The following is a 26,581-nucleotide window of genomic DNA, read 5'->3' as shown; positions in this document are numbered from 1 at the left end:
TATATGCAGTATGCATATATTACATATTACATAATACGTAAAAAATACATATGTACAACCTGCATAATATTATATAATATACATTATATAGGTATATAAATAAATGTGTGTGCCTATTTTGAAAGTGGACCAAAACAAGAAAATATCTTCGAGTTAAAAGAACAAAGGAGTTCTAAAATTTTCTTGCACTTTTTCAAGTTTTTGCATTAAAGACTTAATACTTTAGTTCTCATCTAAGTATAAAATAACAATTAATAATGAAATAATTACATGTGCAGAAAGCCCTTCAAATTATACTACATGAACATTTTTAAAGATCAAAAATGAAAAATTTCAGCTAAACCTCATACATGGTGAAGACTATTTTTCATTAGCTTTGTTTCAATTTTCAAAAATTGATCAAAATAAGGTGATTTACATCTCTGAGACTATAATACTGATGCATTTGTAATTTCAAGTACAGTCGATCCTTGAACAATGCAGGGGTTGGGCTGTCAATCCCCACATAGTAAAAAATCCAAGTATACCATCTGACTCCCCCAAAACTTGACCAGAAGCCTTACCGATAACATAAACAGTTGGTTAACACATATTTTGTATATGTATTACATACTGTATTCCCACAATAAAGCTAGAGAAAAAAAGTGTTTTTAAGAAAACCATAAAGACGAAGAGAAAATACATTTATAGTACTGTATTCTATCAAAAAAAACTCACATATAAGTGGACCCAGCAGTTCAAACCCATATTGTTTTAGGGCCAACTATAACTTGTAATTGGAAAATCAAGAGATTTATAAAGTCAAGTGAGTTGAAAAACAGTGCAAAACGTACAAAGCAAAATTTACATCAATGTTTTTCTTTGGCTAAACCCTTACACAATCTGAAATAACACTCAAATATGAAAACAAGAAAGTTACCTGTTGTTTCAGTTCTAGGTCTTGGAAGTCAAGAAAAATCTGAGCATTTTAACAATACATTCTATGTTATAGAGGACACAATTTTATCAAAAACACAATTCTGAGCATAAATTACCTAGGATTTAACTACACAGTACGTATTTTTAAATGTAATCATTCATGAAGTTACAAGTAGAGTTGAAACTATGAGTTAAATATAGTTTCAGTCCTGCCATTATCATATCGCTGCCCTTAGAAACATTATTAAGGGCCTTATGTACATGGATCTGTGCCAAGCAATTCATAAGGATGCAATATTTGCCCTCAAGAATCTTGCCAGAGATACCTCTCTTTATAAAATCAATTTAGACACAATAAAGAATGTTCTTTTCCTAAAATACAAGTCTTTCCTCCTATGGGACTATTTCTCAGGATAGTCCCAAGAGGGTAAGAGACAACTCTCAGTCCAAGACATGCTCACTTTCACAACAGAGCAGAATGAGAAGTCACTGCACCTCCAGGTCTGGTCTCCTCCCAAACAAGTTCAGCCTCTCCCTTCTCTCACCCACCCCCTCTGCCTACAGAATACACTGGGTGACGTCAAGGTTAAACAGTGCCAAAGGTACCTTCCAAGCCCAATAATGTCTCATCATAAAAACTTTGCACTCAGGGGTGAAATAGCATAAGGAATTATTTTTCTAATTAATATTAGAAATGTTGCCTTTCCTTTAATTATACATAAAATAAATGCTAGAGAGAGAGAGACAGAGACAGATAAAAACTTAAATAAATAAAAATGAGGTAGAGCAGAGATAGCTAATTAACTAGTTCAGTATCCATTCTCCCATTTCTCTTTAGTAATACAACTCCTGATTTTCAGCTGGGCACAAGATATTTTATCTTGTCCCATGGGCCTACAGTTCTGGCCAACAAGATGCAGTGTTCAGTACTGCGAAGCAACTTTCAGAAACCTTCAAACAAAGCTGAGCATATGTTATTTGTCCTATGTCCCTCGGCTCCCCTCCCTCCTGTGTGCAGAGACACACGAGAGCTGAACAACAGCACCCACCTAGAACCACTTAAGAGGCACACTGTGGAAGGTAAAGCAGTGAGTCCCATGGAAACTGAGTCCGAGTGATGATGGACTCACCACATCAGCCCTGGACCACCTACCTCTCAAAATTTGAGAAATAAACCTCTCCCTTGTTTAAGCCACGTGCATTTCTTAGGCAAGGGAAACTAAAGCTACTCTGATGGGTATGTAAATTTCCAACAAATATATTTGTAAGTTTTAACTACATATTTTCCCTTGTTTCAGTAACAGAATACATAAACACATAAAAACAAACCCAAGACACAACAGAAAATTATGCACCATATTCAATTTATGAGATGCAGAAATGTCTATTAGAAATCTCTCACAGAAAAAAAAATATTGTTCTTGGAAATTAGAGTAAAAACATACAAACTCCATCAGTGAGTCTGTAGACATTTCCTCTGAAACAGATAACCTCTCTTGTCCTGCTTCTTCCTTTTCATTTCTAAAATACTAATATTTTCTTTATATTGTTTGCCATAACTCTTTTAGCCACATGACTCTTTAAGTCTTCATTAAGAGACACTAAAAGTGACAAAGATTGGAATAAAGAGATTTGCTGTGTATGGGAAAGACTATTTTTTTAAATGTCAGTTATTCCCAAATTGATTTATAAGTTTAACACAATTCCAAACAAAAATCTCATAATTAAGGGAAGGTGCAGATATAAATATCAACTTTCTGGATGATGTTTCTACATTTCAAAGCAACAGAAGAAATCATAAAGGAAACAAATTAATCTACTTTGACCATATTTTCTACCAAACTCAAAATCTGCAATCAAAGCCAGCTTACAATAAAAAGCAAACCAGAAACCTAGACAAAATATCTGTAACAAATTTGACACAATATAGGGGCGCCTGGGTGGCTCAGATGGTTGGGCGTCGGCCTTCGGCTCAGGTCATGATCCCAGGGTCCGGGGATCGAGCCCCGCATCTGGCTCCCTGCTCAGTGGGGAGCCTGCTTCTCCCTCTCCCACTCCCCCTGCTTCTGTTCCCTCTGTGTCTCTGTCAAATAAATAAATAAAATCTTAAAGAAAAAAAAAAAGTTTCCTTTAAAAAAAAATTGACACAATATAGCTAATTTCCTTAATGTATAAAGAGTTCACAGCAAGTTAGTAACAATTTCAGAACATGAAAAGACAATGCCCAAAATAAGAAATACAAAGGGCTAATATGTACGTACTTAAATAACTTTTCATTAATATTCAAAGACAAGTAAACCCAAACAAGAATCCATGTCTTAGTAAAATTATGAGATTTTTAAATGAGAACTTTACAATAGTAGCTACCTAGGATTGAACTGATAGGGTGCTTGCATGCCCTGCAAAGCAACACAGCTGAGTAGATGCAGAAGGAGACAGACCACGCGAATCCTGGGTCTGCCTTTATCATTCTTCTGGTCTCAGTTTTTCTAGCAGTAAAGCAGGAATAAAGCACATGCCCCACCATATAGGGCTGTTGGGAAGATTTAGCAAGATGAAACATCAAAAGCACTAAGAGCAGTGCCTGGCACAACTAAGAACTCAGTCATGTTAACTACTATTATTTTTATTAGAATAATTATTGGAAAGCAACACCATAATATGTATAAAGACCATCAAAATGTTTCTACTCTCCAAACAAGTCACTTAACTTCTGGGAATGTACTCTAAGAAAATAATCCAAAATACCAGGAAGATTTTTATGCACCATTATTTTAATACAATGCTATAAATAATTTTTTAGAGGTGAAGATAACCAAAATTTCTAATAGGTAAACATTAAATCTCATTACATCACTCAGCTCTTAGGATGACAGGATGCATTTCTAACAAAGCAAGAAGAAAAGCTTTTACTGTGATCTTAAGTGGGGGGTTGGGGTGGGGGAGATAACAAAATTTTATTTACCCCAAATGTCAACTATTCATACAAATAAGCATGGAAATAAAGACTGAAAGGAAATAATACCATTAAGAGTAGTTGTCTTGGGAGGGTAAAATTATGGCTGATTTTTTTTTCTGTTTTTTGCTTCTTTAAACTTCTTATGTTTCACTAATTGTCTACAAAGAGCTCATTTTTATAATAAAGAATTTTCAAAAATAATTGTTAACTACTGCCACGTATCACAATTACCAGGAAAAAACTGGATTAGAAGGCATTCCACCATGTTAAAAAGTCAGGAATAACTGTTAAATAAACATTTCAACAAGCCATTTAACAAAGTCTGACAATTTGATTAGCAAATTTTACTTATTAGTTAAGTGATCATTAAACAGGAAAATTTTAATGTAAAGCACTAAGCGAAGTAAAATGACCCAAATAATCTACTTACTGAATTTTAAATAATTTAAGTCCGAGGAACTGAAATTACTTTTGAACTACATTTTTATTTAAAATCTTTATCCCTGAAATCAAATGTGAAATCTTGAACATATAAATAGGTAAAGATATTACCACTCTGCAAATGAGAAGAATAATCTAAATATAGTATGATTTTCAGAATATAGTAAATTATGTTATAAATGCCCAAAAAGCGAAAGAAATAAAATTTGCAATCACTGTATTAAATTAACAGATGCTGCCTATGGTGGACTTCGGTAGAAATGAGTGCAGCGTGGAGTCACTCTCTACTCCTCTTTTCAGATCAGGAGTCCATCACAGAAGCCAGTGGGCTCTACCCTGAGAGACGTCCCTGTCGTCCTGGCCCCACCCCCTCTTCTGCCTGGATTACTGCACTAGCCCTGGCCCTGGGCCCCAGCTTTCAGCCTCAGCATGGATTCCTAAACACAGCAGCCACCGTGGCCCTTTCCTGTTAGTCCCATTACTTCTTGGTTTGATGGCTTCCTATCTGATGCAAAGTAAAACCAAAATCCTTACACAGGCACTGATGGCCAAGCCCCTGTTATCTCTCCAGCTGAGTTTTCTTCACAGTTGTCTGCAGCCCATAGACTGCCAGGTACTCCTGGGAACCTGCTGAACATTGCTCTGCCAACATTTGCACTCACCAGAACACTTCCCTGAGAAACTGCATTGCACACACCCTCACTCCTCTCAAGTCTTTGCTCAATATCACCATCCTCATGATGCACTCCTCAACCACTACCCTGAAAACTCCAGGCCACTCACCCCATCACTTATCCCCTGCTCTTTTCTTTCCTCACAGCATTCCTTGCCTTATGCCATACTGTGTAATATCTTTGTTATGTTTACTATTTAGTCTTTGTCCCCTCTGAATGCTGCTACTAAGTAAAAGCTCAAAAAGGGTAGGAGTTTTTGCCCATTTGGTTCACTGATGTCTCCCAAGCATCTAGAATTTAACTGGAACATAGTACATGCTAAATAAATGTGTACTAAATAAGTGAAAAAAGTGGTACAGTTACCATGGTGCACAATGCTTACCATGCATGGGAAATGTGCCTAAAAATAAATGTAGTATGTTACACATCTCCCTTTTAACACCAGTGACACTTAATGTGTGTACTGCTAAAAGTGATTATCGTCATATATCAGAAAACTATCCTCATGGTGGAGAAAAACATGCACCAGAATACCTGAAAAGAATGTTGGAAAAGAAAAATAAAGACATTCCTTCCCCAAAGCTAGCCTCTCATTATCCTTCAATTCTTCATGTAATCCTCCATCTGCCATGTCTTCCTTCTTAGAAGCCAAATCTGAGGGGTGCCTGGATGGCTCAGCTGGTTAAGCGTCCGACTTGGTTTCAGGTCGGGTTATGATCTTGGGGTCAAGGGATCTAGCCCCATGTTGGGCTCTGTGCTCAGCATTGATTCGGCTTGGGATTCTCTTTCTCCCTCTCTCTCTGCCCCTCTTCCCTCTCGCATCTACTCTCTCTCTCTAAAGTAAATAAATAAATCTTTAAAGGAAAAAAATAAAAACAAAAATCTGAGTATCCACAGCCAACTGAAATACTGTCACATGACATAATCAAACACTGCCGTGCCAGCAAAGGGAAAACTTTGAACTTTGAGCAGCCAAGATATTATCAGTGACACCTCTTCTGACAACAGAATTTTTTGAGCGTATCAGTTACAATTTGAGTATTCAGCACTGCTTCCCTATGAAATCTCAAACCGCCTGAGAGACACTGGCTTTCTCATCACTTTGTGCCCTGCTCTTCCCTTCCCCTGGTGACTAGCAGCACAAAGTGGTTTGCAAAGGTGAACTAAGCTGCCGCTAAAAAAAAACAACAAAACAGGTCCAAGCACCGGCTGTCTCTTAAGAGAACCTAGGGGAACAAGACTGTAACTGAGCCCCTGGTCAGCTCTACAGCAGCAGTTCTTCTCAGCCACAGCTGTACTTCAAAGTCACATGGGGAGCTTTGAAAACTATGGGCCCACTCCCGCCAGAGGTCCTGATCCTCACATGTAGCCTGAGTTGAGAACCACTGATCTAACTCATTCTTTTCTCTAAAATTTAGCCTCTAAACGCTCATTTTCTATGTGTATTCCAGGGCTCTCTGTGCTTTTTTCCTTTTCTTACAGAAATCCTACACAGGGCCAATGGCAGAGAATACCTGTCCTGTGTAAGCCTGCCTTGTGACATCAAGTGGAGAGTCTCATGGTAAGAGAAGAGAAGGGTGCAGTCTAGGGGAAGTGACTTGGAGACAGATCAGCTCTGCTGAGAACACAGGGATGAGAGGAGTTGATGGGGCAGAATATTAAAAAGGAGGAGTTCTATGGAAAAGTCCAGAAATCTACAAATGAGTCTCCTTGACTCTCTGTCTGAATACAAAGCCATATATGTATAGGGTGAGATTCCAAGAAACAAGGCAAAAACCAAGAAGGGTGACTGGAGTGTGCCCAGCTAGAAGATATCAGAGCCCCAAAGGAACCTCCTTCAACACCTGGGGCACTCACCAGAGACCCAAAGACCGTGCATTAGAGTTAAGGTAAACAGGTGCACTTGGGTGGCTCAGTCAGTTAAGCATCTGACTCTTGATCTCAGCTCAGGTCTTGATCTCAGGATCATGAGTTCAAGCCCCAAGCTGGGCTCTACGCTGGGCATGAAGCCTACTTAAAAAATAAAATAAAATAATTAAGCTAAACAAATGCCATAGTAAAGACTCACCCAAGTAAACAAGTAAAGTTTGCCCACCAACAGGACACAAAAGACAAACTTGACAAAATAAAGGTTATAGACATGTAATGTAACTTGCTGCCAGAATAAAAAGACCTACTTTTTTTTAAAGAAAATGCAACTCTTAATCAGGAGAAAAATCAGACAATATAAACAGATGCAGCAATGACAGATGATGGAATTAATAGACAAGAACTTTAAATGAACGCATAAATATATTTGAGGACTTAAAGAAAAACAAGAAACATAATGAATATAGATGAAAATATAGGGGGAAAACATCTAGAGTTGAAAAATGAAGTGAAATAAAAAAGTCACTGGATGTGCTTACAAGTACATAAACACAGGAGAAGAAAAGATCAGTGAGATTGAAGACAGGGCAATAGAAAGTGAACACACTGAAGCATGGAGAGAAACAAGCCTGAAAGAAATAATCTGGGTAAACAGAGAAATCAAATATACTATACATGTCATTGGAGCTCTGGAAGAAGGAGAATGATATGAAAATATAACACTTAAATTTTAGCAAATTAGTTAAAAATATAAGCCCATATATCCCAAAGGCTGATAAACCCCAAACAATAAAGCCAAGACAACACACCAAGTCACATCATAATGAAATTCCTTAAAGACAAGTGACAAACAGAAATGCTTACAAGCAGCCAGAAGGGAAAAACAAGATAAATTATACACAGGGAATAGATAAGAGTTATTATTGACTTTTCACCAGCAACCATACAAGTCAGAAGACAATGGAAGTACTTCTTTTCTTACAGGAAAAAATAAAACCGTCACATTGGAATTCTATATCCACTGAAAATGTCATTTAAAAATAGAACCAAAACTGGTTTGCAAACAAAGAAATGCTTAAAGAATTTGTTTTCAAAAGACCTGAGCTGCCAGAAAAATTTAAAAAGGGTCTTCAGGCAAAAGGACAATGTTACAAGATGCAAACCTATACCTACAGAAAGGAATAAAAAGCATCCTAAGTGGTAAACATGGATGAACAAAAATCAATTTTTTTCACATTTTTTAATTTCTTTAAAAGAAAAATGGAGAGTTAAAGCAAAAACACAAACTGCTGTAACGCTTGTAACATATAATCAAGATAAGAGATGATAACAGCACAAAAGGCAAGAAGGGGAAATGAAAGTATACTCCTTTAGTGTCTTATCTTTCACATGAAGGAAGAGATTATTATTTAAAGACAGACAATAAATATGTGTATTGTAAACCCTAGAGCAATCAGTAAAAATCAAAAAGGTTTAGTTAGTAAAGCAAAAGAGAGAGAACAGGTTATACTTAAAAACAATGCATAGGAAGTTAAGAAAAAAGGAAAATTTCTACTTATTTTCAAGTATATACAATCTGTATATTTTAAGGAAAATTACTCTAATAGCCAAAGAGACTTATCATATTTTAAAAAAATCCCCCAAAAATCTAGTGTATCACCACTTGAAACTTTGCCTTTTTTATATTTATTTATACTATTATGCAAGGCATATAAAAAGTACTCAATAAATACTCAGTGACTGAATAAACTGTGCTTTTAGCATAATACCTAAGAAACTATTTTCTAATCCAAGGTCTCAAAAGCATACTATCTAAGGAACTATTATCTAACCCAAGGTCTCAAAATTGACTCCTATGTTTCCTTCCAAGAATTTTACAGGTTTAGCTATAAAAAAAACTTTAAATTCTGTGCAAGTGTGAGGTAGGGCCCAGACATTCTCTTCACATGCATATCCAGTTGTCCCAGCACAACTGGCTACAAACACTAGTTTTTTCTCAATTTAATTGTCCTGGCACTTTGGTTCAAAATCCAATGAGTATAACTGTAAGGGCTTATTTCTAGACTTTGAATTCTATTCCCTTGATCTAGACACCTTCCTTCATGCCAGTACCATACTGTCTTGATAACTATAGCTCTGGAGTGTTCAAAGTGAGAAGTATGAATCCTCCAGCTTTGATTTTCTTTTGCAATATTGTTTGGTTATTCTGGATCCCTTGTATTTCTATGTGATTTTAGGATCAGCTGGTTGAATTCTGCAGCAACATCAATGCAAAGATTCAGTGGGGATTTTTATACGAATTGGTTTAAGATCAATTTGGGGAATAATGTCATCTAATAATATTAAGTCTTCCAATCTATAAACATTTCTTGTCTTTTGTTTATTTAGATCTTCTTTGATTTCTTTTAACAATGTTTTGTAATTTTCAATGTACCAGTTTTGCACTTCATTTTTATTCTCAAGATTTCATTTTTTTTTTAAAGATTTTATTTATTCATTTGAGAGAGAGAGAGAATGAGTGATGGGGAGGGGCAGAGAGAGAGAGAGAGAGAAGCAGACTCCCTGCTGAGCAGGAAGCCCAATATGGGGTTCAATCCCAGGACCTGGAAATCATGACCTGAGCCGAAGGCAGCCGTTTAATCAACTGAGCTCCCAGGCACCCCTGATTTCACTCTTTTCAATGCTATTGTAAATGTAGTTGTTTTTCCTCAATTTCACTCGTAGATTGTTCTCTGCTGTATACTATGTTTGACAAGACTCAATCATCACTGGCTGAAAATGAATATTATGAAATATTATGAATACCATAAAACAGATAACCCAATTCTTCCAAATATGATTGCTGGAGTTCCTGAGTCTTAATGAATATTTTTTTACTCCCTCTTTTTCCCTGGAGCTGATAAATTCTTTTTTTAATAAGATTTTATTTATTCATGAGAGACAGGGAGGGGGAGAAAGAGAGAGAGAGAGAGAGGCAGAGGGAGAAGCAGGCTCCCTGTGGAGCATGGAGTCCAATGCAGGACTCAATCCCAGGACTCTGGGATCATGACCTGAGCCGAAGGCAGATAGATGCTTAACTGACTAGAGCCACCCAGGCGCCCTGGAGCTGATAAATTCTTAAGAACCTTGTGAATATGTATGATTTAAATGTTTCATGTTAATATTCACTTACTATTTGCAGGGAAAGACAAGATTGCAGAAAGCATACCAGTATCTCCATGTAATTTTAATTAAAAGACATCTAAAACATTAGGTGATACAATGGCATTACTATCGAGTCCACTGTGCTGAACATAATACATAATATTAATGATAATATCATCTATTTAGGTAATTCCAATTTTACGAAGAACAAAATATTTTACAAACATGAGTTCATTAATCCCTACAATACTGCAATGATTTGGTAGGATCAGGATTAACATCTTCATCTTAGTTCTATAGCCAGGAAAAGTGTGTTATATAGAACAAGTAAACAATGTCCTCAAGGTCATTCAGAAAATCAGAAGCTGGAGCTGATTCTAACAAAAGTCCCTTTCATTTGTTAAGAAACAGAAGTGGTTTGCTTACATAAAATATGTAGTTATAAAAGTGTACGTCAATCCACACTTTGTATATGTGATCATGTTTTAACTGTGTCAGAAGTGCTATTAAAAATAAATCATCTTATGAAAACATTTTGTAAAAAATTTTAATTAAAACAATTAATGTTTAAACTCTCTGAAGAAGCAATCCTCAATTAATGATCCTTGTGTACACTGAATTTTCACCTCATAGGTTTGTTTTAATGGCAGTGACTAAATAAACCCTAATTATAACATTCATATGTTTAATCAGAATAACCAAATGACAGCGAGCTTATGGATAAATGGAATTTTTGTTAAAGGTTTGTCTATCACTAGAATTTCAACTGTAATAAAAAAGTTATAAAAGAAACACCTCTGATAAGGGAAGTCAAAACAACAAGCAAGAATAAGAAGAAGCTAAAACGGCTGCAGAATACTTTAAATTTCAGGATGTCTGTAAATCAACAGGAACTCATGATATGAACCTTGGAAAACATCAAAAGTAAGAAATATTTCTCAGTCTCCCATTGCTTTTGAGAGCTTGTGGATTTCCTACAATAATGGTAAGAAATTAAAACAACTGCTCTACTTCAAAAAAAATAAAAGGAAGATTATGATCATTATGGATCAGTATTTTTCCTTCAATAACTGGTAAGATTAGAGAACAAATTAATGAATAAATCATTTTATAATCAACTAGATAAGTACACGTACTGGATCAACTGAAATGGCTATGAAAAAAAATTGCTCCAGAACAATCTGCATTAATACTTCATCTATTTAGAATTCTGTTACATGAATACATCAGGTTTCCAAAATACACCCAAGAATACAAAATAAATAAAAACATGTTTCTGGGTCACCGAAACAGATGCCAAAAAATCCACACATTTAAAGCATTTTTATGCACAGTCCAGTCCCTTAGGCTGTTACTCAGAATCTAACTGTTCTCATTTCAAACAATCCTAATCAAGATTTTTCCCCAATTCTCTAGCCCAGAGCAAACTGGACAGAAAATGAGAGAAGAGGAAAAGGAAGAAAAGCAACAACTAAAAGTCAAGTAAGGAATTGAAGAAATCTTCTCTAGGAAATCTCATCAATCCAGGAGGAGTTCTCTAAAGATACTAACCATGAAAGGTGACCCAAAAAAGAGCTCAAGCAGATCACCCCTCAGTGACACTCCAAGTTAACATGTACCACCCACAGGCTCAGCACTTTCAGCCAACATTTTACCTTAGCCTGCTGGCTTGTACTGTAAGCACATATGTAAGATTAATGGTCATCTACAGAAAGACTTCAACAGAGAAGTTAGAAATCAAAACAATCATAAGGCAAATAAAAGCAGCACAGGGAAAACAAAGACTATATAAAAAGAGAAGGAAATTAAAAAAAAAAAAAACCTCATTACAATTTTCAGAGATATGGTAAAAATATTGCATCTATTAAAACAAGAACAGGGTGCTATGAAAAGGAAAAGAAGGAAAAAATAACTCTTAAAAATTAACAAAATGATAATAAAAAAACAAAGAGTTGGAGGATGAAGTTAAAGAAGTCTCCTAGAAAGTAGAGCAAAAACGTCAAAGAAATGCAAAAGAAAAGAAAAGGAATAGAGGGCCAGTCCAGGAGGTACAACCTCCAAATGAGAGGAATCCCAGAAAGGACAGACAGAAAAAATGAAGGGGACAATATCATAAATTATTCTGGAAAACTCAGAACTGAAAGAAATCAGTTTCTCGGTTAAAAAGGACCCACTGAGCACCCAGCACAATGGAAGAAAATTGATCTCCACCTAGGCGTATCATTGTGAAACTTCAAAACAATGGGGAAAAGAGAAATTCTCACAAAGAGCAAAGAAAAACTACAAGATCACATCAAAGAAGTAGGAAGCAGAATGGCTTTTTAACTTCTTAACAATACTGGAAGCAAGACAACGGCATGGTACCTTCAAATTACTGACGAAAGTGATTTTCAACCAAGAATTCTCCAACCTATCATTCTAAAACTGAGGGTAGAATAAGAAATTTTTATATATAAGATCTCAAAAAATGCATCTCCCATGCAGACTTCACTCAAAAGATACTGGAGGTGGTGCTCCACCAAAACAAAAAAGTAATCTAAGAAAGAGGGAAATGTGGGATACAGGAAGCATGAGATCCAACAGAGGTAAGAAGCAAATGCCATCCTCAAAACACAATGAAGACTGATCCCAGGATGAGAGCTATACAATTAAAGAGGGAAGTGATCCAAATTTCAGCAATGTGACTCAAGAGATAGACATGTGTGGACTGTTACCACAAACCACACCCCCTCAACAACTCTGCTTTAAACCATCTTTTCACCTGAACACAAAATGCTCAGGTGAGCCTGACCCAGACTCTTATATGTACTTGGCTAGTCCTAACCACAAGCTGATAGTCTCTACTGCCCCCCAACACCAACTCCCAATCCCACTTTGATGCCTTTATCCACTGAGGACATTCCTTTTACCCTGCAATGGCTACTGTGGTCTACTTTGGACAGCTGGGGTTGGTGCGGGGAATGCTGAAACAGAAAACAGAGAAGCGTTCATCCCCTTTCCATATTTCTGCCAGGCATCTAACACATGATCCACACAACAGCCCTGTTCTGACTACAGTAAGCCCTAAGCTTCCCAGGACTTGTTCGTGACCTTGCCCACCATCCCCAGAAGGGGCTTTGTAAACTCCCAGGGATAACGAAGCCCAGCCATGACCCAGAGGTTCAGTTCAGTCTCTAATTAGGGAGACTACAGTGACAACACTGCCCTTCTCTTACACAGCTAGGTTTATATCTAAGTCACTCAATTTTTCAAAACAACAAATTATTTTATGCAAAATAACAATGTGGTGGTTAACCTGTAAGGAAGAGCAAGGAAACATTATGGGCTTATCCCTGAGGCCGAGGGAGAAGGAAACAACAGAGGAGGAGCACATGGGGGGCTTCTAAGAAAATGATACTGTTTTCTTAATCTGGAAGCTGGGTACTTAGTTGTTCCTTCAATATTGTTCTTTAAACCATAACGCACATTTTATACACTCGTCCTCATGTAGTATACACCTCACAATTAAAAAAAAAAAATAGCAAAAAAAAAATGGCTAAGGCATTAAGAAATGATTGCTTAATAAACCCCATTTTAACAAAACAAGTTAGTACCTTATTAAAATGACTGGAAAGCCACAGTAGTCTCATAATAAAGGTGCAGTGATGTCTGCAGCAGAGAGCTACAAGGGTGATAAGCATCATCTATCAAAAAATAAAACATAAAATGTAAAAAAAGAGCAGGTAGCCTAACAAGGCACCATGCAAGTTAGTACTGTATATATCACTGTTGATCATCAAATTAAATCAGAGCATAAAATAAATCTGGAAAGATGTCCATCTTAAAGAAACCATTTAGTGCTGAGCTGGGTACAATCTCAGCAATTCAGAAAACTAGATTTTCCAAAACAAATAATTCTAGAGGCATCATTTTAACCAGGAGTTGCAGAAAGGGAACACTTGACCAAAATGTATTTGTATTACAGTGTGACATGCCAATATCAAGTTTTAAAAAACAGAAAGTATAAAACACCTACATTTTAATTAAATTTCCACATATTCTTATCAATTAACCAATAAAAGCTGGCTCCGAATCAACGGTATTCATTTCCCAACTGATCTTTACCTGCCCGTCTGGCACTGGGTCCCCTAATCTGCCATGTAGCAGGAGAAGCGCCTTCAGAAGCCCAGAAGAGAGATCTGGGTTGGAGATAACCATACAGAAGCCATCAGCAAACAAGTGAGCGTGGAAATCCTGGCTGTGCATGAGATCATCCTCAGAGAACATAAAGTCAAGTAAGATAAAGCCCACTCGTCATACTCCAAGCGATTCCAACACTGAACAGGCGGATAAATGAAGCAGCAGGTAAAAGAGAGCCGCTGTGTCAGTGAAACTGGAGAACAAGGTGAGAGCAGGTGTTAGGGAGCCATGAGAGGAAGATTCAAGAGGGCAAGCAGTATCAGCAGCAGTTGGTAATCAGTAACAGTAGCCAGTAGTAAAATCAGTATTTCTCCACACAATGTGCTAGGCAGCACGTTAAGCACTTGATGTATACCACTTCACTTAATTCTCACAGCCATGCGATGAAACACCTACTATCATCACCCGGTAAGAGTCTAGAGACTCTGAGAGGTGGAGTAATGCGCTCAAATCTAGAAAGCTGGAAAATAAGGAGGCCAGGACTAATAGTCAGTACACCTAAGTTTCCTTTTTTTTTTTTTTTTAGATTTTATTTATTTGACAGAGAGAGACACAGCAAAAGAGGGAACACAAGCAGGGGGAGTGGGAGAGGGAGAAGCAGGCTTCCCACGGAGCAGGGAGCCCAACGCGCAGCTCGATCCCAAGACCCTGGGACCATGACCTGAGCAGAAGGCAGACGCTTAACGACTGAGCCACCCAGGCGCTCCAGTACACCTATGTTTTCAACTCCTGCAAATTCTAACAAGAGACTTAAGTTCAAACTATGAGTACACATTTGTATATGGTCATTAGAGTATAAAATAGTCCTCATAAAAGTTGACATTTTGAAGGCAAGCCATGAGTTTTTTTTTTTACCCCAAAACCTCACACAGACAAGAAACTAGGATTAATTTTACAGATCAATTCAAAACAAGTTTCAAGAATAAAGGTTTAAAACTTCAAATTAAATGTAGGCCAAGTTAGCCTTAGGGTTTTAAATGACCAACTTTTGAGGGCTGGTTTCTTTAAATCAATTATGATCGATATAAGCCAGATGGCCGGACTGTCAAACTGGATAGAGCTGTCTGTATGATAAGGTCACTGCATCCGTCACTGGAAGACTCTGCGAAAAGTGTCACATCCAGAAAACTCCCTAAGCTCACAGCCCATATATCTGAGAGAAGTCCATCAGGGATTAAGATGTGCAGTGAGGGGATTAGATGGGGTTACAGTGTCTGACAGTGTGTGTCTGTCAAATTATTGTTTGCATTTTTATTGTGGGAGTAAAGAGAGGAAACAAAATCGAAGCACTCCCCAGCCTAAATGGCATCTAAGGGGTTTATCAAGGTATGTGATTTTATTCCTTCATCTTTAAGCCACTTTTTACCCCATCTTACTACAAACAATATAATCTTAACAGGCGCCATACAATGTCTGATATCAGGAAGGACAGTGCCGTAATTAAATGTTATTTCTGTGAGGATATGTGTGCTACAGGTTGAGACAGATCATATGTGGTATAATACTGTAATTTGCAAAACCATCTCACTCCTGCTGCTTCAGAGACTCGCTCTGGAACAGCAGTGACTGGGAAGCCACAGCGCGTTCATAATAAAGGTGCAATGATGTCTGCAGCAGAGAGCTACAAGAGTGATAAACATCATCTATCAAAAAATAAAAAATAAAAAATAAAACATAAAAAAGAGCAGGTAACTGGACATTCCCCATAAATACTGTATTTACTCCCACAGAGGCACCAGGCCCCTTGCGTACTTTCCTATTTCACAATTTAAGCAGTGTGGAATCCTAGGTTTGGGGCAAAATAATCAAAAAAAGACAGGAGTAGCCATCATGCCCATGTAGGGTTAACATCCTTGCTGGAGCATTTTTGGGAGTCTCTCTTCTTAGCTAAGCTATAGATTCAAATCAAGACTCAGCAATAAGCCCGGTCTTGTCCATTAATAAACATTCCTATCTAGAAGGATTTTAACTCTTGTATTTGTTGTGAACATTTTTCATGTGGAAAAATGACATCACCAACAATAATTATTTAATCATTCTGTGCTGATAATGCACAGGGGTAGAAACAGGAATGTGGGGACTCAGATGGTTTGGCTGCTTCACAGCCACAATTAAGTCAGGTGACCTCTAAAGAGGAGTCTGGTCATGCACTACTAACCTAACTGTGGGAGGTAAAAGGAGTTTTATCTTCCAGCCTGTAGAAGAAATTAGCCAAATTTAGCTTGAATTTGTATACCTTCACTACACTAAATGAATTAACCAATGGCCCATTCTTTATGCTTTCACAATATAACAAATGAAACTGAATTGAGAAGCAAAATATTCAGAATGTAGACATTCTTCATAAAACAGGGAAATTCAACATGTGAAAATTCATTATTCTGAAATTTATTAAGCATAAGACAATGCATTACACTTGACCTGAATCCTCAGTTTTAAATTTTCACCTTCGCCATACGAATGTTCCAAACAACTCATTTGCTAATGCAAAATATGATCTTCCCTGTATTTTACAAATAGGAAGCAAAAGAAGATAGAGTAGGTACAGATCAACTCCTTCTATAATGCTGATGACAAAATGTTAAGACAGAGCTTGATACCCTGACAAGCTATAGAAACTTTAAAATATATATGGTATGTAACATCATATATAATCGTATACACACAACTTGGGGGCCAGAACTGATGAAAGCAATGGCAGTAACAAACAGCTAACACACAGAGCACATCGGCATACGCTATCCTCAAAGGTTCAGATATGCTAACTTCTTCACTCCTGCGGCAATCCTATGAGACAGGTCCCATGTTATGGCCAATTTAGTGATAAGGGGCACGGCTGGCAGAGAGGTTCCTCACGCAGCTACTGACTCAATGGAAAGCAGGAGTTCAAGACCAAGCCATGTGCTTCCCAGAGTCCAAGCTCTTAACCACTATGTTCTATCATCTCTCTACCTCGAAAAAGGTTTATCAGTAATGTTACTTTACGATTAAGACCCTATTTGATTTTAAAGCGACAGACCATATGATAAATATGTTCTAATTATATACACATTTTCTTTGGAATTTATGAATTGAAATTTTGAGAAATGTAGGTACACAGATCTATGACAGAATAAGATGTGAACTCGGGAGAGAGTTGGCGTATCGTCTCCCTGGCTTCCACATTTTAAGAGCCTCCAAGCTCTGAGAACAGCATGTGCAAAGGCACAGAGTGGGGCGTGTGGAGCAGGACAGGGGAGAAGCCAAGCTGACCAGTGATGCAGCCAAAGTCAATGGAGATCTTGTGGGAAGCATGACATCACCACCATTGCTTTTTTTTTTTTTAATTAATTTATTTATTTGAGACAGAGAGAACGAGAGAGAGAGCACATGAGAGGGGGGAGGGTCAGAGGGAGAAGCAGGTTCCTTGCTGAGCAGGGAGCCCGATGCGGGACTCGATCCAGGGACTCCAGGATCATGACCTGAGCCGAAGGCAGTCGCTTAACCAACTGAGCCACCCAGGCGCCCCCACCACCATTGCTTTTAAGGAGGATAATCTTGTCTACCTTGTGGAGAGCCCAAACACAGAGAAGCCACTAGTAAGAACTGTTACATGTTCCAGCTGTAGGCTTGAACTAAGGCAACCATAAACAAGAGGGAGGTCTCATTGAGAGAACAGTTTTGAATCATAATATAGTATCTTCAGCAGGCTGTGGGTACTAAGAAAAGCACAGAGACTGTGCTAAAGCTTCAAGCTTGAGAGACGGAGAGTGACAACCCTCGTTAACCAAGACAGGGAATGCCCTGGAATAGGAGCACTTTAGAAAGACAGAAGGTTTTTATTTTTTTTTTTTTAAAGATTTTATTTATTTATTCATGAGAGATAGAGAGAGGCAGAGGCAGAGGGAGAAGCAGACTCCCCGCGGAGCAGGGAGCCCGATGCGGGACTCGATCCCAGGACCCTGGGATCATGACCTGAGCTGAAGGCAGACGCTTAACCGACTGAGCCACCCAGGCGTCCCGACAAAAGGTTTTTAAATGCCTTTCCTACAAATTTAAAATCTGGGAAAGCTCCTTTTTCCCATCAAAAGAGCTCTCAAATATAGACAGCAGAGTAAGTTCTTCATTGAAAGGTAATCATTTATGAGTAGGTAGAAGATGAGATCCGTGGGCATCAGTCCAACTTCTAACAGGCAGTATGGCTCTCACTCACAGCACCACAGTTAGTGAGGCTGCCTCACCACTAAGAGTAAGTTCGTTCCTACACTTAACAGAGAAGACTAAAATTTATACAGTCCAAAAGGGAATAAACTATTCCCAAAACTATTCCCAACTCCTGGATCGGTCCCCAAGTTTTCCTCTTAAGATGATAAGTGTTCCTGTCCCACTGGCCCTTGGGATGTTTCCCCAAATGTACTAGTATTATTCTCTCTTTTCCCATAAATGTGTCTCACAGTAGGTTTCAGGTCCTAGAGGAGAGAAGGACAGTGCTAAACATTAGCCCATAAAAGATAATGGCTTAGAACTCAAAGTCAGGCTACAGACAGACAGACAGACAGACATGAAACCAGGGGACCAAGAAGTGGAGAAGTCCCCATACCACTTCTTGCACACAATGTTTACCAAATAAAGTACATGTAGTAATCTCTGAATTATGCAGCATAATCAGAGAATGAGGTGATTCAAACAGATGCACTTTACAAATGCTTGCTCTTATCATTTTAAAAATTGGATTAAAGTTTTAATGACTTTGGTGACTTTTCCCAATATAGTCCCTGATTTCTTTGATGGAGTTTATAAAACATAACACTTTTTCAAGTATTTGTAATTTCTAACACTAGTTTTCTTAAAATAACATAATGTTATGATACCCTCAGAAGTTATTACTGACTGAGAGCTCTTTACCACCACCCTAAATGTCCCCTGACTAGTATAAACCCTTCTTCTCTTCCAGGTATGATGCGCCTCTCATTTCTCACTGCTCCATCTAGTACTACTCATCACCCCCCTCCAAATTCCTATCTTTAATCTTGACTGTAATAGAATAACATATAACAAAACTCATTAAAATCATCTATGAAGAAAAAAACACTACTCCAAGGTTAAAAAGCATTAAGTCTTCCCTATGTAAAAAAAGGGACTTTAAATAGCTATTTTAAATGTTACGTGGAGGAGGAGGTATTTGTTTTCTTTCTCTTAGGTTCTTGGAACATATATGACTTCTAAATAAACTGGGTGAAAGTTTACTAAAAAATCTAATTTTTCGGGGTGCCTGGGTGGCTCAATCGTTAAGCGTCTGCCTTCAGCTCGGGTCATGATCCCAGAGTCCTGGGATCAAGCCCCACATCGGGCTCCCTGCTCTGCGGGAAGCCTGCTTCTCCCTTTCTCACACCCCCTGCTTGTGTTCTCTCTCTCACTGTGTCTCTCTGTGTCAAATAAATAAAATCTTAAAAAAAAAAACAAAAAACTAATTTTTCAAAACTCACCTAAATATAATGCAAAACTGGACTCTTCCAATGAACAGTCTATACCAGAACTTATGCTTTTGCCTGCTCTGGCTATAACAACCTGTTGAAACATTTGATGACTTGTGAGCTGCTTGAATTGATATTTCCAATTCAAACTGGAAGGCTGGATGAAGGATTTGTAATGGAACTTCGGTGCCAATTCAGTCTGGGCATTCCATGTAGAGACAAATTCAGAATGATCTACTATAGCAAATCCAATGTTCCTTAAGTCACAGAGGCTATGTCATAAGTGAGAAAGGATGATCAAACGCAGTACTCATGATCTAACACAAGAATGATTCTTTTAACCTTGGGAGAGAGAAATTGAAACTGAAAAGCCTTAGCATTGCAAAAGCCCTGCCTCATGAAGATAGGATTCATAAAATTCCTTCCATAATTCTCCTTTCTTTAGTTGGCTAAATAAAGGAATAGCCCAAGAAAATCAAATTTCTTGCTTAATTATGACTTTTATCAGTGTGGGCACTTCCTTGTAAATACATTTAAATTAGAAATAAAGAAAACAATACTCTGTAGTAAGAACAGCACACTACACAAAAAGTAATACTTCTCATTCTTTTTTGAAAACAAAATCCATAAGCATCATTAAAATCTGATTAATGAAATAACTCAATGGACTGAGCCCTAGTCTTGAAGATTAAAAACTCAAGAGTTTTGGGCGCCTGGGTGGCTCAGTTGGTTAAGCGACTGCCTTCGGCTCAGGTCATGATCCTGGAGTCCCTGGATCGAGTCCCGCATCGGGCTCCCTGCTCGGCGGGGAGTCTGCTTCTCCCTCTGACCCTCCCCCCTCTCCTGCTCTCTCTCTCTCATTCTCTCTTTCAAATAAATAAATAAAATCTTTAAAAAAAAAACGAAAAAAAAAAAAACTCAAGAGTTTTAGCGCTCAAGTAATGGCAAGGATGGATAAATAGATGAAAAGTAGACAGACACATTAAAATATCTTAGAATACAGTACATGCATAAACTACATATTAATTTAAGTATCAAATTCCCAGGATTTTCTCAGCTCATCTTTAAGTATAAAAATTTTAATCATTAGTCAACTAACGACCAAACTAAGTTCTGTGTTCAATCAAGAAGAGCAGGTTAACAGCTGCATCTTTCTGCCATTATTGTCAATGAGTTGGGACTTTGTTTTATAATTACAGTCTTAATAGGATGTCAAGAAGTTATGTAACAAACAAAACATCAGTCAACCAGAAAGCAACAGGGCACTTGTTAAATGTGAACTGTGCGATCCCGGATCAAGTCCACCGTGTTAAGGAGGAAGAGGAGCGCTGATGAAGAACTGTCCACACACGCCTTTGGTAAGGTCACACCAATTTCACAGACACATCTGTCAGCCACCAGCTTTTTAATTAGAGACATTACCCTTTAACTCACAAATCTGCCTCCAGACACAACAAACAACTGCAGCAGAGGAAAAGTTTGAGATGAACAAAAAAGACTTTTGGAAATGCTCAGGATTTAAATATGTGGTTATTATTGTTTTTCTCATGTTTTAAGTCCCTAAAAGGCATGCATTTGAGGAAATTTAAGTTTTATCCTGCCAAATGCCCAAATCACATCTGGCTTTGCAAATGAAATGAACATCTTGCATTGTACCCAGAAAGCAACAGGAAGTCAATGTAAACTGAATAAAAGGTAGTGTGTTCCATAAGGACAGAGGATTTTAAATGCCTGTTTCCTAAGAGCACCTGTATTCACTGCATCAACTAAATGGTGGTCAATAAGATACTTTTATCTATGCTAATTACTACTAATTCTTAAATTCTGTTCAAGAGCAAGGAATCTTTAAATGGCTACTTTAGACTTTGATTACATAATTGTTGGCATATGAGAAAAAGCATCTGGCTTGCAAACAATGCTGGATTTATTGCCCTGATTCATTCAAAAAGCCATAACACTCATGTTACATTCAGTGGAGCAAAGAGACAATATCCAAAGTTCTACCTCAGCTAAGAATGTGTGTACTGCCTTAATTAGTAGCAGCAAAAAGACTTCAGGAGAGATAGAGCTACATGTTTATTTCTTTTTCTAAGTAAATCTCATCAGGCAAAATTAGGTAATTCTATAAAAGTTAAGAATGCTATCACAGGGTTTATGAATGGGGGAAAAAGAAATGCTTTAATCTTTAATTCATTTTATAGGCAATTCAACAACATATTTCTATGACATCTACCATAAAACAGCAACAACTGCATTGTTCAAAGCTCTCAACCAGTGGTTCTTACCCTTGGTTTGCATACTGAAATTGTTTGGGAACTTTACAAAATACTGACACCTGGGTTGCACCTCCACAGGCTCTGATGTAACTGGCTGGGGGAGGCCGTCTGAGTATCGGTAGCTTTAAAAGTTCCTCAGGTGATTCCAACGCCCAGAGGGACCCGCCACGCTAAGCTTCAGACAACTCCTCAGAAATTCTAGTCTTCCCAGTCACCAAACAGGGATCTGTTTGCAGTCCTCCCTACGGAGACACCACGCTCAGAAGATACACTGACCTCTCTAGCTGTGGATTCACTCTATGTTGTCAACATGGGAGACATCTGAATGGAAGCCAAAGCGAGCCCCTTAACAACCAGGCAGGCTTGGACATCCTGCTCACTTAAGACTTCATACCCCCAACAAATGCTCAGACTTCCACCAGGTAATCCAAACAAGATCTTTGTCCTTTTTGTCCTGTAATCTATAAAGTGGGGTTACATGAGGGTTAGAGCAAAGGTGTGGGGAAAGGGAGCAGTCTGTTGATGGCGGCTATTTTACCACTGCAATTTGGGCCCCAGGATAAACGCTGCACAGGAATGAATGCCAAACAGAAGCAAATTTGCCTGTGGGAGTGCTGGACAGGGAGAACAGACTATCCTCTTCTAGAAGAAATGCCTTAAGAGATGACAGGGAACACGCTTCATCAAGGCCTAAAGGAAGCTCCCTGCCCACACGTGGGACTGGGACTCCCTGCGACATCCTGTGAGAAAGGGGGTGCAGGGCTGACAGGCCTCCCGAGTCAGGGGTGTGGGCTCAGGCAATGTTTTCCACTCACGAACCATGTCAAGCAGCCAAGCATCTGGCCCTGTAGTTCATGTGTTCACACTGAATTCCATTCCCGATAGTGACTTGGAGGTGGTGGAAGCCAAGGCATTCCATATGGTAAATGCTTAACACAAAATAAGGTTTCTAAAGAAGTATCAGAAGAAAAGTGATGGCAATCTTTAAAATGATGTACAGAACAAAAGAATGGCGGACAATCACAGGAGCTCAATATTTGTTGAATTAATGAATAAATTTGTTCTATGCCAGATGTGATCCCTAGGCCACATTTCATACCCTTTCCCCGAGAGTAACAAAACAATCCTGAAAGAGCTGTTAGGAAATACAAATCCTGGGAATTCATTTCTCTTCTGCTAATTGGTATCAATGATAAGGACTATTAACTTAAAATATGCCTATTTTCTATGAAAAGAATTTAATAATCCATCATTCATATTAAATTACCTGAACGCAAAGTAAGAAACCTAGCAGTTACAAGATTAAAGAGTTACAAGATAGACTATACGAGTAGTAATAATTTTACTTAAGACAGACCTCTTTTCATTTAATTGGTACCTATGTCTAAATATCAAGAGAAATAATTCCAGCTTGAAAGCAAGTGACAATATATCATTTCTGTGTATTCTCGCAACAAAAAAGAAAAGAAACCACCAGGAAGCACAAGGCAGGTAAAAAAAGTTCATCCTGAGAATTAGCTACCCAAATGTATTGGACTCTGACTATTTTATGTCACTGGTAATATCATTTCTTCATGACAGGACTCACTTAGTGACACTACAATTCCCATTAATTCAGGACTTTACAACAAACTTGAACTAGGAATTAGTTGGCATGAATCCTGCTGCATTACCATATATACTTTGTGACCAAATTTTAATAGGACGATCTTATCTGTCTTCACACAATGCTGTTAGACCAATCTTTTATATGTTGCCTTAAAATAAATCTACTTTACTTTTCACATTAGAAACTTTCCCTGGATTACAAATACGCAGGGAAAAAAAATTTTAATAAAAACAAACTAGGTAGCTAATCCCATCTTGAGTTGCACCTCAATGTATCTCAAGATACGCACCTTTCATTATTACTAATAATTAGTTTCTGGAAATCTAGTATTCAATACTGGATGAACAGTGAAACACACACACACAATGTCTTCCCAAAATCCTAAGATTCTGAATTATAAAGAAAATGGCAAAAATATATATCTAATTTACTAATAGTAATAGAGAATTTTATAATCAATTTTCAGTGGGGCAGCAACTATATATTAAAGACAAATATCATATCAAGTTTTTCATGACAAACTCAATTATTTATAGCCAAAATTATGCTTAAGTTACACCTGAAGAAATAAATATTCCAAATTAAGTGTGTAGATTATTTGACGTCCTAGCTGATAAAGTATTCCACTGTGTGGACAATAATACTGGCTTCCTGCTCAAACACCATCCCTGCACTCTCTGCTGCACCCCGGCTTTAACTTACTCTCAGAATCTTGATTTTGATCACTCTGCCCAAGGCCTGTGTTCTTCAGGAAAGGCTACTATCAAATATGCCAGCCCCAACCTACCCTAAGGCAAATGGTTAGTACACTTGCTACCCACAGTGGTCTCCTTCACAATGACTGGTTTAGTAGTGGGCCTGTGACACAGTCCCAGGGACTGAAAGGGCTTGTTGGATCTACAGGAAGCTCCTGAGAAGGCCTCACACACACACAAGGCCCTTAAATGGGAACATTTACTCTTGTTAACCTCTGGTCATTTTCTATGCGAGCCACTGGAACCTTGAAGAGAGCCTATGTAAGAGCCCAAGTCCAAGCTGGCAGGCTAAGAAGGTGAGAATGGAAAACATTGGTGAAACATAGGTTTTTGATGATGTTACGAAGGCCCCCATAGTTAACAATCCCTAGAATTACTCTCCTTCAAGGCTTCTTGTTTTGTAGATAATAAATTTCCTTTCTGCTTAAGCCATTTTCAGCTGTTTTTCCACTACCTATAGCTGAAAGCATCTTAACTCATGACCACTGTAATGGGCTTCAAAAATCATCTCACGATCATATAACATGATGATATATTATGCCATAAACTAATCCTCAATTCAAAAGAACAAATTATCGAGATCGGATTCCCTGAAGATAATGTAATAAAAACTGAAATTCGTGACAAAATTGCCAAATAAGGGAAAAAAATTTTAATTCTCGTCAAAAATGAAATCACTTGTCAAAGCAGCTGGAGAAGCAATTGCGAAATCTTTAGAAAATAATGATAGTAAGAATGTTACACTCCAGAAAAGACAGAAAAGATAGGAAAAGAAAAAAGAAATAAAGCAAGATTTATAATCAGAAGAACATAAAATCGAGGAGATGGGAAGTAGTTAACAAATTAATCATTTAAAGATATCAGAAAGCAAACAGCAATAAACAGAACAGAGAAAGAGAAAAGATAAAAATAGATGAATCTGGAAAAGAGCTGAGAGAGCTGAGTGTCTTTTAAGAGGGCAGGGAAGACACACTTTCAGCTTGTCTGATGAAGAACAATTAGAGAAAACACAATATGCAACAGTAGGAGTAAGCAAAATGTGTAACCTCAGAAACAGAGACTACAAAACTTTTAAAGGACATTACATTCAAGAAACAGTACAAAATCTGAATACTTAACCGTTTTCTCATTACCGTGCCCCTGAGGGGACTGTCCTAATCAATATCCTGCCCTTGAAATTAAATGCTAAGGAAAAAAATTTCATTGGGTAGGACTCAGCTTTGGAGGGTCACAGGCGTTGTAATTTCTAAGCTGTCTGTTTTGTTTGGGTTTGGTTTTTTGGCCTCCTCTGGAACCCAAACCAATTTTCATAATATTGTCCTTGTTGAGAATACACACATTAATAATAATAATAAAACTGATGTTTTAGAAAAGTAAGGACTTTCCAACTGATTCAAGAGAGAAAATACAAGAAATACAAAAAACAAGGGGTAATGTTGTGAGAATTTTCAACAAATTACTACCGAAAGATTGACAAATACGATATTACATATAGATAATATCTAAACTTCAGATTCTCATAATCCTTACGCTAGAGCAGGGGTCGGTAAACTGAGAGCAGCAGGCCCATCCTGGCCCGCCACATGTTCCTACAGTTTTCCCGGAACACAGCCACAATCCCCCTGCTGTCTAAGGCCGCTTTCACACACAACAGCAGAGGTGAGTAGTTGTGACGGATAACATCTGGCTCACAAAACCTAAAATATTTATTATCTGGCCCTTTATAAGAAAAACTGTAGACCCTAAAACTATAGCTCATACAACATTTGCAATACAAATATAACCTTTATGCACTTAATACAATAGTTTTAATACGCATGTAAGATAAAAACAAGTTGACAGAGGATAAGACAGTTAAGAAAGGCAGAGTATAATATACATTCTTATCAAACACATGAGGAATGTTCACAAAAATTACCAAATATTAGGACAAAAGAATATATTCACAAATTCAAAAAAATAGCAATCCTATTAACCTTTTTTTTTTTAAAAAAGATTTTTATTTATTTGAAAGAGAGAGACAAAGCAAGAGAGGGAACACAAGCAGGGAGAGTGGGAGAAGGAGAAGCAGGCTTCCCACTGAGCAGGGAGTCCGATGTGGGGCTTGATCCCAGGACCCTGGGATCATGTCCTGAGCCGAAGGCAGACGCTTAACGACTGAGCCAACCAGGTGCCCCCATATTAACCTTTTTAAATGAATGCAATGGGTTAAAGTTAAAACAGAGTTACAAAAAGTGCTATCTCCAGGGCGCCTGGGTGGCTCAGTCGTTAAGCGTCTGCCTTCGGCTCTGGTCATGATCCCAG

The 26,581-nt window shown here is 37.9% G+C and overlaps 1 protein-coding gene across 1 annotated transcript in view; it reads right to left on the bottom strand.

The window, feature by feature from the left end:
- The window catches only part of SDK1 (sidekick cell adhesion molecule 1), an 821,758-nt gene that overhangs the window by 577,655 nt on the left and 217,522 nt on the right, over positions 1–26,581 (bottom strand). The gene's annotated exons all lie outside the window — the stretch shown is intronic.

This window comes from Leptonychotes weddellii, chromosome 5 (genome assembly GCF_054177405.1).
Source record: "Leptonychotes weddellii isolate Sample4059 chromosome 5, ASM5417740v2, whole genome shotgun sequence".
Classification (NCBI taxonomy): domain Eukaryota; kingdom Metazoa; phylum Chordata; class Mammalia; order Carnivora; family Phocidae; genus Leptonychotes; species Leptonychotes weddellii.
This window is presented reverse-complemented; position numbering and strand designations above follow the sequence as displayed.